The 15000-nt window shown below is 33.4% G+C and overlaps 1 protein-coding gene across 3 annotated transcripts in view; it reads left to right on the forward strand.

Moving 5' to 3' along the window:
- The window catches only part of LOC136849747 (glutamate receptor 1-like), a 330227-nt gene that overhangs the window by 63035 nt on the left and 252192 nt on the right, over nucleotides 1–15000 (forward strand). The window contains exon 1 of one of the 3 annotated variants that reach the window (XM_067123137.1): nucleotides 11471–11617. The exons of the other annotated variants lie outside the window; for them this stretch is intronic. The gene's annotated coding sequence lies outside the window, so the exon portion shown is untranslated. Of the gene's footprint in view, nucleotides 1–11470; nucleotides 11618–15000 lie in introns of those variants that run through there. 3 annotated transcript variants of the gene reach the window in all.

Here is a 15000-nt window from a genome sequence, read left to right on the forward strand (position 1 = left end):
AGTGTTGAGTGGATAATGTTTGCAGTCAGTGCTTTACAGATTGAGGGTAGTGAGAAGAAATTACAGACTAGTAAAATAGTGTTTGTGTGTGAAAGACAACTGTAAGGGAAGTCTGAGCATGAGAAGTGTGGGGGGAAAATAGTAAATAGGAAGATGAAGCATTGAATGTTAGCATAGATAGCAGATGTGGTTGATTATTATAGCTTTTGGTTTCCGTTTTCAGTCAAACATAAACGTTATGAAAATTCAGCCTACTTTGAAGTATTTTTCCAGCAATGCTTACAGTCAGGTTTTGATGTATTAGGAAAGTAAACACGGATTATACTTGAGTAAAGATGCACATGATGGCATATAGACGAAATTATAGACGAAAGGAAAATATGTTAATAAGTTATGGAACCTCGTCAGTAGCCGCGGGAAAGTAATAGTTCATGATTGTATTTGGTTCATAAAGAAAAGTTCTTGAAGTTTGTAAGTTCTCAGAACTGTATCGTGTTTCTTCAAGTTCAAAACAGTAAATGAAAGAGAATAGCCCTTGTTTATTATTAATTTACGGTAAGGTTCCTCTTCTCTCTCTCTCTCTCTCTCTCTCTCTCTCTCTCTCTCTCTCTCTCTCTCTCTCTCTCTCTCTCTCTCTATATATATATATATATATATATGTGTGTGTGTGTGTGTATATATATATGTATATATTTACATATACAGAATATTATATATATATATATATATATATATATATATATATATATATATATATATATATATATATATACATGTATAATGTATGAGCGAATGTATATGTATGCGCGTATGCACGTACGAACGCGCACGAATGAGATAGTGAAAGGGCTCTGATGAGCGAACAGATAAATAAATGTTGTGGAAAATAAGATAGGGTGCTTAAAGGGTCGGTAGCTTGGACGAGCACGCCATTCCCACGCCCACACAGATTCCTCCTAATAAGTTCATCTCTGTCACACCATCCCCAGCCCACCCACACCCATTAACCACCTAAACATGGCTCATTAGTCTTCTCGGAAAGATTCTTCTCTCTCTCTCTCTCTCTCTCTCTCTCTCTCTCTCTCTCTCTCTTCATCGTTATATATATATATATATATATATATATATATATATATATATATATATATATATATATATATGTATGTATGTATGTATATATATATATATGTATAATAATATATATATATATATAATATATATATATATATATATATATATATATTTTATATATATATATATATACATATATATATATATATATATATATATATATATATATATATATATATATATATATATATATATATATTTCATGTCTATGTATGTATATGAAAAAGCTAAACTGAATCAAATAAACCAATTAACTTGAGCGATGCCGCGGGTAATTTTTAAAATTTAATTTCTTTTGCAGATTTTTTTTTATTAAATATGCGTAATATGTGTAATATGCGTGTCATTTATATGAGGAAAAAAGTATAGCAAAATGAAATTCCTCTTCGATAAGTTCAATATAATTTCTAAAATGCAGTTAAATTCAGTAGATATATTATTTTGACGAGTATGCTCGTTTCCATATTAAAACCGAATAAGAAGAGTTGACACGATTAGGATATTGAAGGACTCTCTCTCTCTCTCTCTCTCTCTCTCTCTCTCTCTCTCTCTCTCTCTCTCTCTCTCTCTCTCTTGTAATACACTCCGTAATTCGCTGTAATCTCTGCTTCAACAGAGACGACAGAAGTTCGCCAACGATGGAAATAATCAGAGCCAATAAGCCGTTTCCAGTCTGCCACAACACGCACGCAGAGGCTCATCTGTTTGTTCCTCCCGACAATAACAGTAGGCGTTGACGCAGTGCTACTAAGTCGGACCTCGTATCCGATAGGCCTAGTCGGTGTAAAATTCATTGTCTTTTAATTTTTTGCAGGTAGCGAAGGTAATACTTTCAAAGCATATGGACATCGTCTGCTTGAAGTCAGAATGGTATAAAACGCCCCATTGACTGGGCAGATTCGGCGCTGATGCGCGTACAAGAGGGAGGGTAGGGGTTACAGTTGGGACCACCTAACACAATAGAGCCTTTATCTACGCGCGTAATGTATCACCCGACAGTCAATTAGGCTCAATTACCCGCTCAATGGCGGCGTGACTGTTGTTTCCGACTGTCTCTTTGTGTAAGCGCCAGTTTACGCGGGAGATGAAACGATCGAGGGGAGAACGAGAGGCGATCGACGCCGCAGGGGGACGGAGGGAAAATTGTCCTGAGGGGAATTCGAGGAGTTCAACGGCTATTATACGGTGAATTAAGTGAGGGGTAAACAGATACAAATAAATCCCTCATTAGAATACCATTAATTGTTTTATAAAGAGGACTGTTCACCTCTTTAGTCAGCGTTGTTCACATTTATTCATCTGGAAAGACAGCGAAAGAGAGAAATTCAGTTATACGTTAAATACTGTAACAGTAGGCCTACATGACAACATTCAAGCACATCGCGGATAAGAGAGAGAGAGAGAGAGAGAGAGAGCGTCAATGGCTCCCCCGTATGGAAACAGATTGTCGCCGGAGATAAGGTTGAACATGGCGGACGAGGGAAGAGTCCCCTTGAGACAGCGCTGGGATGAGTTAATGGAAATTATCGTCCGTATCATCAACTTCCCGGGATGATCCCATTTATCCCTCCATTTATCCCAGTAGATTAACTTGGATGTGGAAGGAGCACATAGACACATACAGAGAGAGTAAAAGAGTGACATTGTTGATGGTGACTTGTATTTGGTGTAATCCTATCGGCAGATGGTATTGATAAAGAGAGAGAGAGAGAGAGAGAGTGGCACCTTTTTAGTTTTAGAGGAGAGTCACTCAGAGAGTTATAACATTAGAGCAGGCCTTTAGTTTTATGTGGACTGGGTCATCACGCTAGTTATAACATTATGTGCATCATGAATAAGTGATCATATATATATATATTCATATTCTTATAACACACTCACATAATTTATATATATGTATATATATATATATATATATATATATATATATATATATAAATATATATATGTTTGTATATATATAATATATATATATATATATATATATATATATATATATATATATATATATATATATATATATATTGGCCTCTGTTATATAGTAGATCCAAAATTGCCTCTCCTCTGTGCTCCCCAAAATCGATCTCACCTGAGGAAGAATGACCTGGACGAACTTCCTGAAAAACACATTTGGGCCTACATCTATTCATTCAAACGGTGGATTATGTATCTGGGAGCTAGTCAACCGTGGTGGGTTTCAGCCAGGATGAGAAATGGCATAGAAACTGCAATTAAAGTCGTCAAACTCTTATCGTCGAGAGCAAAAATCCCTATATATAGTATCTAAAGTCTTGCATGTACAAGCATAATAGTAAATTCGATTTCCGTATTGATATATAGCCGTGGATGAGATCAAGCACAGCATTATTTGCAAAGAATTTTTTTTTAACTTCCTGACTATGAGCTTATTTAATTGTTCATGCAACAATTTCCAGTAAATTTGATTTTTTTTTTCCCTCTGTTGTTCTGTTTCATCAAAACAAAATAACTAAATATGGATTCGTTCTTTGTGACATAAGATGGCACTGTGGGGATAATTCCTTTTGCATATATATGTGGTAGCTTGTAATATGAAGGAATTCTGTTAACACTGTTAACGATTCTCTCTCTCTCTCTCTCTCTCTCTCTCTCTCTCTCTCTCTCTCTCTCTCTCTCTCTCATACACACGCGCACGTACACAACTTATAGACACAAACACCCGTGTCTTGACTTTATATTATAACTATGAATACGTTATGGTAGGCCAAAATAATCATTTGTATTTGTATCATGAAATTTTATTATTCTTCTCTTGCGTCTTGCATGGGACATGTGGACCTTAGGCACGTTTCTAAACACTACAAGCAGGCATTTGGCAATCCCTTATATCAGTTTCCGCCCTCTCTCTCTCTCTCTCTCTCTCTCTCTCTCTCTCTCTCTCTCTCTCTCTCTCTCTCTGTTTGATCAGATTAAGTAATATTAACAGTTACTGAGAAAAGTTATCAACTTGGGCTTGATAAGAAAAAAAAGTTGAAACTTTATTGTTACTCTCATAAAGTCAGATAGGAAAGTTGTAAAACGATACAGTATTGTAGAACATATATATATAATATATAATATATATATATATATATATATATATATATATATATATATATATATATATATATATATATTTTATATATATATATATATATATATATATATATATATATATATATATATATATATACGTACATACATGTACATATACATATACACATATATTTATATATATAGTATTTATAATTGTATGTTTGGGAATGGTTGTAAGTGCATTTGACGTGCATGCATGCGAGCGTGCGCGCGTGTATACGTGTATGAGGCTCGTGATTTGTCTGTGTGACCTGCGTGTGTCCTCAGGCACCTTATGGCGAGGCCCATTCCACCTCCTCTCTTGTCTGATAAAAGAAAATCTGGACCCTAACATAGATGCATGTGAGGTATTATCTAATGAGAAATGGGATGAGGATGAGAGTGAGGAGGCGGGGAAGGAGGAGGAGGAGGGGGAGGAGGAGGAGGAGGGGCTGTGGTAGTAGTAGTAGTAATAGTGTGAAAAGGATGCGTGGGAGAGTGTTTAGAAAGATTGCGTTAATGGTATTTGTCAATTATGTGATTCGATATACTTTTCCCCGGAGCCATTATCAGCCTTCATGTTTATGGTTTGTTTGGGTTCGATTTGGCAGTCTGGTAGGAGGTAAATGGCTTTAACTGTGAGAGAGAGAGAGAGAGAGAGAGAGAGAGAGAGAGAGAGAGAGAGAGAAAATGCTCCATCTTTAATTGTCATAATAAGTTTAGTCCAGGTGAAATGTTATTTAAACTAAGGCGAAAAATACTCGGCCATGGGTGTGGGAAAAATCCCCTTAAACACTCCTGAAGGAGGGAGGGTTCTCTGAAGAGAGATGGTGCCCTCATGGACATCATCACTCCATTGCTGAGTGAAGCTCTGATAAAGAAGAGGTGGCAACTCCTCGAGCCAAACGCTTTTTATCAGTCGGTGTCGGAGTGTGTCTCTTTATGTGCTTCTCTCTCTCTCTCTCTCTCTCTCTCTCTCTCTCTCTCTCTCTCTCTCTCCATACATTTTTGTTTTTCTCGTCTCAGTCTCTCTCTCTACATTTGTTTTTCGTAAATAACATTATTTTTTAAATGTTTCCTTATATTCATGAAGAAGTTGCCAGTTGTTGGATTTTTATCGTTTTTTCACCTTAACTCAGTTTTTTTTTTTTTTAACTCACTTGTATAATTATGTAATATATGGAGAAGAATTAAGTATTAAACAGCATTTAAAGTTCTACATATGTGTACTGTTTATATATTATACTTAGATTAGTTACTCAAGACACTGTCAGGTGCAACGCTTATGGGCTGCTCGAATGAGCGAGACTCCGTGGCCTAAGGCCAACATAATTTGATATCAGTTCTTCCAATTACTGATGCAATAGATAGGCTTGTCATAAAGACATTACCAAAATAGGCTTCCATGGCTCACATGAGTATTTTCAAAACAGCACTCTACAGATGTCATAATAAAATTAACTCCATACAAATAAATAAAAAAAATTATTTGAACTTTATTTTCCTTAGAAGAAAAATCTTTCTTTGCTTCAATTAGTATTTGTTTCCCAGTAGGCCATAAAAGTTTGGCTTTCAGTAAGCTTTCTTCAGTCCAAGCCAATACTTTCTTAACAGGATATATAATCACGTTTCTGATCTATACTCGCACTTCAAAGCATTTCAGCCAAAATCGCTGTAGTTATAAATGTCAGACCATTGAGAACAACTCAAAATCTCCTCGTTCAGGTTATTTCCCATTACTAACGAATAGTTTGGTACCTTTACAAAAATTCTGTTTGGTACACTTTTTTTTTTTCTTTCGAACTGGGTCACATGTTATTTTTGAAACGGGGATGGGGTTGCTAAAACTGCATTATTTTTCATTAACCGATTTACAGGATCTTTAGTTTATTTTGTAGCATCCGGAATGTAACTTTTAAATAATCAGTAGTTTACCCGTAGGTTATATTTTTTTGGCAACGAAAAGTGCCTTTGCCCATGAAAATCTGGTCAAGGTCCTCGGTATTGCAAAAATAAGCCGTGTGTCATTAAAATATTACGAGTGTATGAAACAAGAAGAAATAAGGAACTCCACCATGAATGATAATAATAAGTGTATAATTCTATTATTTATCTGGAATCGTTGATCGCTGTTAACATCATAATATAATCACTAATAATCAGTATCCAATAGGTGAATAATAATAATAATAATAATAATAATAATAATAATAATAATAATAATAATAATAATAATAATGATGATAATAATAATAATGCTAAGCAGGACATAAAAGCTTTTCGTGAAATACTTAATATATTTTAACCCAAGAGCATATTCATGGAGGATATCCTTATTCGCTTCAGTACACATGATATTAAGAATTTAATTAATAATGGCACTAGGTAAAAATGATAAATATCAAAGAAAATCTTGCAGTATAATATAGCTATTTATTTAATCAAAATAATAGCTTGCAAGCTGTGCTGTGTGATATGTCTTCCTAATTTTAGACAGCTCATGTATGTGTACAAACATGTTCATACATTGTATAGATACACACACACACACACATATATATATATATATATATATATACACACACATATATATATATATATATATATATATATATAAATAGTATATTATGATGAAAAAGTTTGACTTTTATAAAATATGTGAAAAATTAAACTTTTTTCATCAGAATCTATATAAACCATATATATATATATATATATGTATGTATATATATGTGTATATATATATATATATATATATATATATATATATATATATATATATATATGTATATGTATATATAAACGCCCCGTAGGGGGGTAGTGCCGTCAGTGCACCTCACGCATTGCACTGTAGGCATTACTTAAGGGTCTTAGCAGCGTCCCTTCGGCCCCTAGCTGCAACCTCTTTCATTCTTTTTACTGTACCTCCGTTCAAATGTTCTTTCTTCCACCTGACTTTCCACCCACTCTAACAATTGTTTCATAGTGCATCTGCGAGGTTTTCCTCTTGTTACACCTGTCAAACCTCCTTATTTTCAATTTCTCTTCCAGCGCTTGGCCTTTGGCCCGAATTTTATATTCAATCATTATATATTTTATTGATTTCCTGTGATATGTTAACGCTCGTTATTTCACAAAAGCACACGCACAGAAGACTAATTAATGCGTTACCTTGTCGTTGAAGTAAGAAATGAGAATCCTTTGAGTTATATATATAGTATATATATATATATATATATATATATATATATATATGTTATATATATATATATATATATATATATATATATTATTACATATATTATTATTATTAATATATCTGTTATGTATTTTTTCATTTTGCTTTGTATATCGTAATTGTATTTTGTTATTATAAATTCATAACTAAAAACATTAGCTACGCGAATGGTAGTCCGTAAATTCGTTCATGGTCGATGCAAATTAAGACAAGTCTTTTATAAATAGATGCAGTATATTAAGCGGTGAAAGCTTGCAATAAAATTAACTAATTATCAGAAGGAATTAAGTAATATATATTCTAATCACTTTGCAATCTTAATTAGTTTGCCGCTGAATGTATCAGTACTTAAATATCGTTATCTTTTATGATGCTGTAAAAAAGGTCACTTATAACTTTGCAGACTCGTATAGCATCTGTTTGAGATTTTAAGTACTTTTGACTGCCTCTCTCTCTCTCTCTCTCTCTCTCTCTCTCTCTCTCTCTCTCTCTCTCTTCCGTGTCACTATGTACAAAAACCAATAATTTTCTGTTTCTATCTGACTAGATAATAGTAGCTGATTTTGTATTATATTATTAAACTTGATATGAATCTCTCTCTCTCTCTCTCTTAGTATATACTTCTTTGTCGCTGTGATAAAACGACATATCATTTCCTCTCTTAAGAAGACTCTTACTAGATAATAGTAACTAGTTCCCTATCATATTATTAAACCCAACTTTTCTCTCTCTCTCTCTCTCTCTCTCTCTCTCTCTCTCACAGCGTAACGCCTCTCATCTCTCTTCCTGAGAACATAATGGAACTGCTCGTTTCTGTTTTTATCTTTATTATCTAATCAGCAGCGAAAAGGCCCTTCCAAAAGGGCGCCGGCCTCTTCGGGATGAGTTAGCGATGTTGTGAAAGCCGTGACATAATAGGCTCCACAACATTACCAGCCGGGCCGACCCCACAAGGGATCCGACACCACAGACTCCGTGTTACGAGGAGGATCGGATTCCGCCGCCGCTGCCCTTTTGGCTTTTGTTGTTCTCGGCCCGCCGATGGGTGGCGCTGGGCTGACGCGGCTGGACATTCCAAACCCATATATCTGGTCTGGTAGGTGGGACAGAGAGCGAGGCTCGCCAGTTGTAGTACTGGGCGTATTGAAGATGTCTTTTCAAGGATCTAGAGGTATTATGGGGTACGACGTCGAAAGCGAGGCCCATAGACATTTATGAAGAGAGAGAGAGAGAGAGAGAGAGAGAGAGAGGGAGAGAGAGAGAGAGACTTTCATAGCAGGGTGGATTGGGGAATGATCTGGTGTAAATGGTAAGCCGGTAGTTTCAAAGATGAATTTATGTATGCACTGAATGAACGAAAAACAATGTGTTTTTGACGGTGCAGACAGAAGGGTTTACAAACCTCTCAACCAATGATGAAGCTGTGACATCATACCAGGATCTAAATCCTTGACCATTCTGTCAAAGAGACCGACGAAATGAGAAATGTAATTTGAGATGGAAATATCTGTCGGAATTGGTTTTTCAAATAAAACGTTTTACTTTCAACAAATACTGCATTTTCTTAGGAAAAGTTCATATTAAGAGTTAATGCTTTCGTTATTGCAGTGTCGATTGAATATTATTTTATCAGAAAATCGTCGATGTATTTCTAATTTTTCGTGATCTTTCGATGGCGCACTAAATGATAAATAATGATAAAATAAATGAAATCGTAACACATTGTACTTCTCACGAAAAAACGAGTGAACTTCAAAAATGAAATTTATATATTAGTTTCTCCATGAACAAACCTCATCTGATCCCTGGCCGCAATCAGTTGCCTCATAAACACGAACAGACTTTTTTACAAATAAGCTTAAAAAGTAAACAAGTCGACGCATGACGCTTTTGGAAAGTACTTTATTCGAAAAATCGTCTTTTAACTAGTACATTACTCATAACCTTTACCTGTTTTTTGACCCGGGAGCTCAAAATAAACAGCCAATGACATAATGTTTAATTAAAAAAAGTAAGGATTAATAATAAAAATAGGGTCAACGTTTATTTAAACTTTCATTATAATGTAAAAACCAATTATAAACCACATCATCTATAAATGCAATAACGGTAGGTGAATTTATCGTTGTCATTGATTATGAAACGGTGTCCTTATCACCTTTGATATAGTATTATAAAAATTATCAGTATTAAAGTAACTTTTACATTTTATTATTTATCTTCCCATTGTATTTATTGTATCTGCATAATAATAATAATAATAATAATAATAATAATAATAATAATAATAATAATAATAATAATAATAATAATTATAGAGTCTCTGGTCTTCAAAGAAGTCGCGTTTATTTTCCTCAATGAACGACGGCAAAGAATTCAAACAGCTTGTTGCAAAGTGGTACATTCAGGGGAAGGATAAGTTCCCGAGATAAGCGGCATCAGACCACTCAGTTATTCTCTTCCCGGGAGACAATAGATGGCACTGTCACAGTGCCTCTTAAGCGGGTCACAGGCAGTGCCACGGCATGAGGCTAAAGTCTCGATGTAAATTAGATCCACTAAGTTGACAACACCGTTGCTTTTAGTGAAGTTATTTGGCAATTTCGAGAGTTGGACGTCGTGGAAATTTTAAAGGGGCGCACACATGTACGCATGCACATGAGAGAGAGAGAGAGAGAGAGAGAGAGAGAGAGAGAGAGAGAGAGAGAGAGAGAGAGAGAATTGTTACCCGAACATTGCAATAATACACATAAGCACATATCGTGTAATTTTATATATATATATATATATATATATATATATATATATATATATATATATGTATATATATATGTATATATAGATAGATATAGATAAATGATGTAATCGTTGTAACTTGAAATGTTTAGATTAGATATGTGGTACATTTATAAATTCCCGGACGGGAGATGCAAATCTCCTTAAAACACACACACACACACACACACACACACACACACACACACACGATTGAAAAGCTACAAACGTCCTTTAATATCCAATTCGTTCGGAAGTAATATATTTTCTATGACAACTGGTTAGTGTGTCACTGTAGTCCTGATTCCTGTCCGTCGCTGGTTCGAATCTCACGGGACGGTGGACTTATTATCAAAAATTCTTCGGTAACATATAGAAAATATATTACTATAGAGTGAGATATTAAAGGAAGCTGATTGTATAAATCACGGTGATGTGATAAATAGTCATATATACAGAAGATATATATATATATATATATATATATATATATATATATATTATATATATATATATATATATATTATATATATATATATATATATATATATATATATAGAAAAGGTAGATGCATATACATTTGTGAATGAGTTAACATTCATAACATAAAATTAAAAGATGCAAGGGTCATATGGACCTAATTTTGGTAATTTTACTCTATATACTCGAAGATGGAAAAATACACATGAAAAAGTTACAGATGCTATTGTTGTTACTGTATCTGGAAATTTATGATTGTGCAAACTAAGAATATTAATAAAATAGACGTGTCTTATCGCAGGTCTTTTCCATCATCCTGTGTGAAATTACATTACTTAACATTTATGTAAGTAAAAAATGAATCTTTCCGTAATGTATTTGTTTACAGATGGAACATACCAAAAGTTTACAAAAGATCAATATCCGGGCTGAAAACTTATCCTTTCACATATCGTTTCGCCGCCAGCTTGCAGAAAGGAAATAAGTAAAAAAAAAATAAATATATAAATAAATAAATAAATAAATGAGAGGTGAGTCATTTCACTTATAACTAGGTGAAGGGAAGATCTGACGTAAAAGCAATAAGGGTAATAACAAAGAAAAATGACAATATCTACTTTAAACCACGTTGTTACAAAGGTTTTAAAGAATATGCATTCTTGACAGCAGTTAGGGACGTAACTGGTTGTTATCGTAATGACCAGAGGTACCGTAATGGGTAGCCTTAAAAAAATGAAAGCTGGAAGAACAGAATTTAGTGTTTCTGAAGTTGTGGTGGGCGAAGGTTGACGATAAGTGAGACTCTTCGGATACAGTTTTTAATTTTAGACAAATAAAATGTATGATTTTTACGGCCATTATCCGTGTCAGTCATACTCCTGTTGACCTACTCGAATTTAGGTAAGATTGTGTCTGTTTGTTTGTGTAATCAATGTTTATAGGTATCGTGAAAACCAACTCGGGTTGTTGTAGATTAGTGTCTTAAAACCTAAAGTGAATCAAGATTTTGTTGCCACCTCACAAATTTCACGATTTCTAAAGTTTTAGAAAATATTACGTGGTTCATTTGTTTTTATATTCATGTATGTCTATATAATTATATAATTGTATAATTACATATATAATTGTATATATATATATATAATTATATAATTATATATATATGTATAATGTAAATGTATAGTTATATCGAGTTTCTCATGATGGGAATGGTTCCATACAAAGAACTTGCAATGGACGTTACCGCATTCACGCCAACACTGCTGAATCGTGAGTGAATCCCCTGTGCAGACTTTTTCCATAACATTAGTGTCTCACATACCCTAACTACAAAATACCCTCACCGCCAATACGTCAAACCCCTTTTCATGCAATGGACGGGTCAACAATTTCATTAGATATTAGATTACAATACCTTTATTTGACTCCACCTATCGTGGTCTTTCTAGGACTTATTCTTCTCTTCTTTCCTGACAGTTCATGGAAAAATCAACTTATCTTCCATTCTACATTTTATGTATGTAATTTATAATTTTATATATATATATATATATATATATATATATATATATATATATATATATGTGTGTGTTGTGTGTGTGTGTGTGTGTGTGTGTTGTGTGTGTGTGTGTGTTTCGCTACACTAGATTCTTTTCCACTTTGTCATCCACAAAGACTGTGTTAACCTATGCCCTAAGGAGTTATAGCGTAGAATGATGGATGCACAGTTTTTGAACTGCGTTATTACTACTACTACTACTACTACGACGTTGAAAGACTTTAATATCTCTTCATAATCAAAGGGAATCAGACTGTAACGATTATCTTACTGAAGACAAAAATTTGTCTTTAGCAAACACATGTATATATGAGTAATATTTGTTATATTTAATATGCATTTCAGATACCTAAAGGAAGCTTAAGTCTTCATTAAATTTTTATGTCTGTAGTAAATACTCTATTTCATTATATAACCATTTATAAATGTCGAATGTACAACGAACGCCCAGTACTAAATGATGCAAGACATTTATACACCATAGCGTTTTTTTGGGGGTGATGGCGGGGAATTTTTTCCAGTCATGTATGGTCTTGCTTTGCTGAATTCTAATTGCCCTCACTAGCTGTGTTTTTCTCGTGAATTTTGGGGCCTCACTCATATATGTATATATGTATGTGTATACTGTATATGTTTATATATTATATATATTATTTACATAGAATTATATAAATATATACATACATGAATATATATACATATGTATACATGTACTGTATGTATGAGTATAAATATGAAATGTATATATGTATATATATATGTATAAATATGTATATATATATATTATATATAAGTATATATACAGTATATATATGTATATATGTATGGGTATATATATGTATATATGTATGGGTATATATATGTATATATGTATGGGTATATATATGTATATATATGGATATATTTGTTTATATATGGATGTATATATGTCTATGTATGTGTATATATGTATATGTATACTATATGTATATGTATACCGGTATATGTGTATATGTATATATATTGTATAAATGTGTATATACAGTATATATGTACGTATGAAGTATGTGTATGTACATTGTATACACTGCTTATATGTATGTGTTTATAAGTTTCAAACACTTACTGGGTGGCATGGCCCAAAGTAGTGTTCAGTTATTTCAATCCTCTTCTCAATTTTTTTAATGCTTCTATTTTCTGTAAAACTGTTCAGAGCTCACGTACTGTTCTCTTTTAAATTTCCAGTATTCATTAATGATTTAAAACCTTAGTCTTTATTTGCAGTTTATTTCTTGCCAGTGTATAGCAGAAGTACTCCAAATGCTTCAGTCTCTTGTTATACATTTTCTGTAACTCACATCTTATCTTGAGGTTTCAGTCAACACAAAAATTGCCTTATGTACCCAAGATGCCTTTCTTTCAACCATCCAGTTTTCGGTATGATAATTTTGCTCTGAAGAAATGGTATTTTCCCTTTTAATGATATTTTAGTTGCTGAATTCTACAGTAAAAGCATTTTGCATCTTTTTCTATTTTCAGTTAATACTTTATATTCTCTGGCCTTCAGTGGATTATATTCTTAATTATAATGTAGATCGTTTTTATCTGAAAATAGTTACAGCTACAGTAACTTCTCAAATTTTCTAGTAGTCATTAACAGTATTTTTCTTTAATTATTGTAGTAGTCAGTTATTTTTCTGTTAATGACCGAAATCGTCAGCTACAGTGTCTTTTTGTATACCTTTCTGTACTTTGTTACATCAGTTTTGTTTAAGATGTTCTTAAATATTCTAATTCCTATCTACAGTATATCTCGAAGACCTTCAGTATTGAGTTATCTTTTGTCTTTAGTTTTTCAGCCTTTCATTAAATTATGGTTTTCTGTTGAAACTACTTCTCTGGAATTACCTTAGATTTTTAATTTTTTCCCTAAATTGTTTTTTGTTAAAACTTCGTCTTAAATTACCTTAAAATTTTAATTTTTTCCTTTTTTTATGTTATAACTTCCACTCTTTAATCAATGTAATTTTTATGTAAACATTTTATTCTAATGTTAAAGCATTTCGTGTATTGTAAATCTGTCAGCAGATAAAGTATCCTTGCTGTAAATCAACTATTTAGTATTTTCTCCAGTGCTCATACCATTTGTTGTCTCTAAATGTTTGTAGTATTCCCGTGGGCTGTTATCTCGTCTGTAAATACGGCACATTAAGTTACAGCGTTATTTTCGTAAACTTCTAATGAATGCTGTAATTTTCTTTAAACACTGCAGTATGTTTTATTTTTAGTTTTCTGTAAAAGAAAACTATTGTGCCGGCCTTGTTTGTCAGTCCGCACTATTTTTTGTCCGCACTTTTTCTGTCCGCCCTCAGATCTTAAAAACTACTGAGGCTAGAGGGATGCAAATTGGTATGTTGATCATCCACCCTCCAGTCATCAAACATACCGAATTGCAGCCCCCTAGCCTCAGTTTTTATTTGATGTAGTGTTAAAGTTTGCCATAATCGTGGGTCTGGCAACGATATAGGACTGGCCACCACCAGGCCATGGTTCAAGTTTCATGGGCCGCGGCTCATACAGCATTATACCAAGACCAGCGAAAGAGACATCTGTTTTCGGAGGCCTTGATTATACACAGTACAGAAAACTCGATTCCGCCGAGGAAACTTCGGCGCATTTTTTACTTGTTTTTGCTTGGAACGTCAAAGATTTGGTCACAGTATTTTTTTTTACCGCCGTTATAATC

Source organism: Macrobrachium rosenbergii, chromosome 21, assembly GCF_040412425.1.
Source record: "Macrobrachium rosenbergii isolate ZJJX-2024 chromosome 21, ASM4041242v1, whole genome shotgun sequence".
NCBI lineage: Eukaryota > Metazoa > Arthropoda > Malacostraca > Decapoda > Palaemonidae > Macrobrachium > Macrobrachium rosenbergii.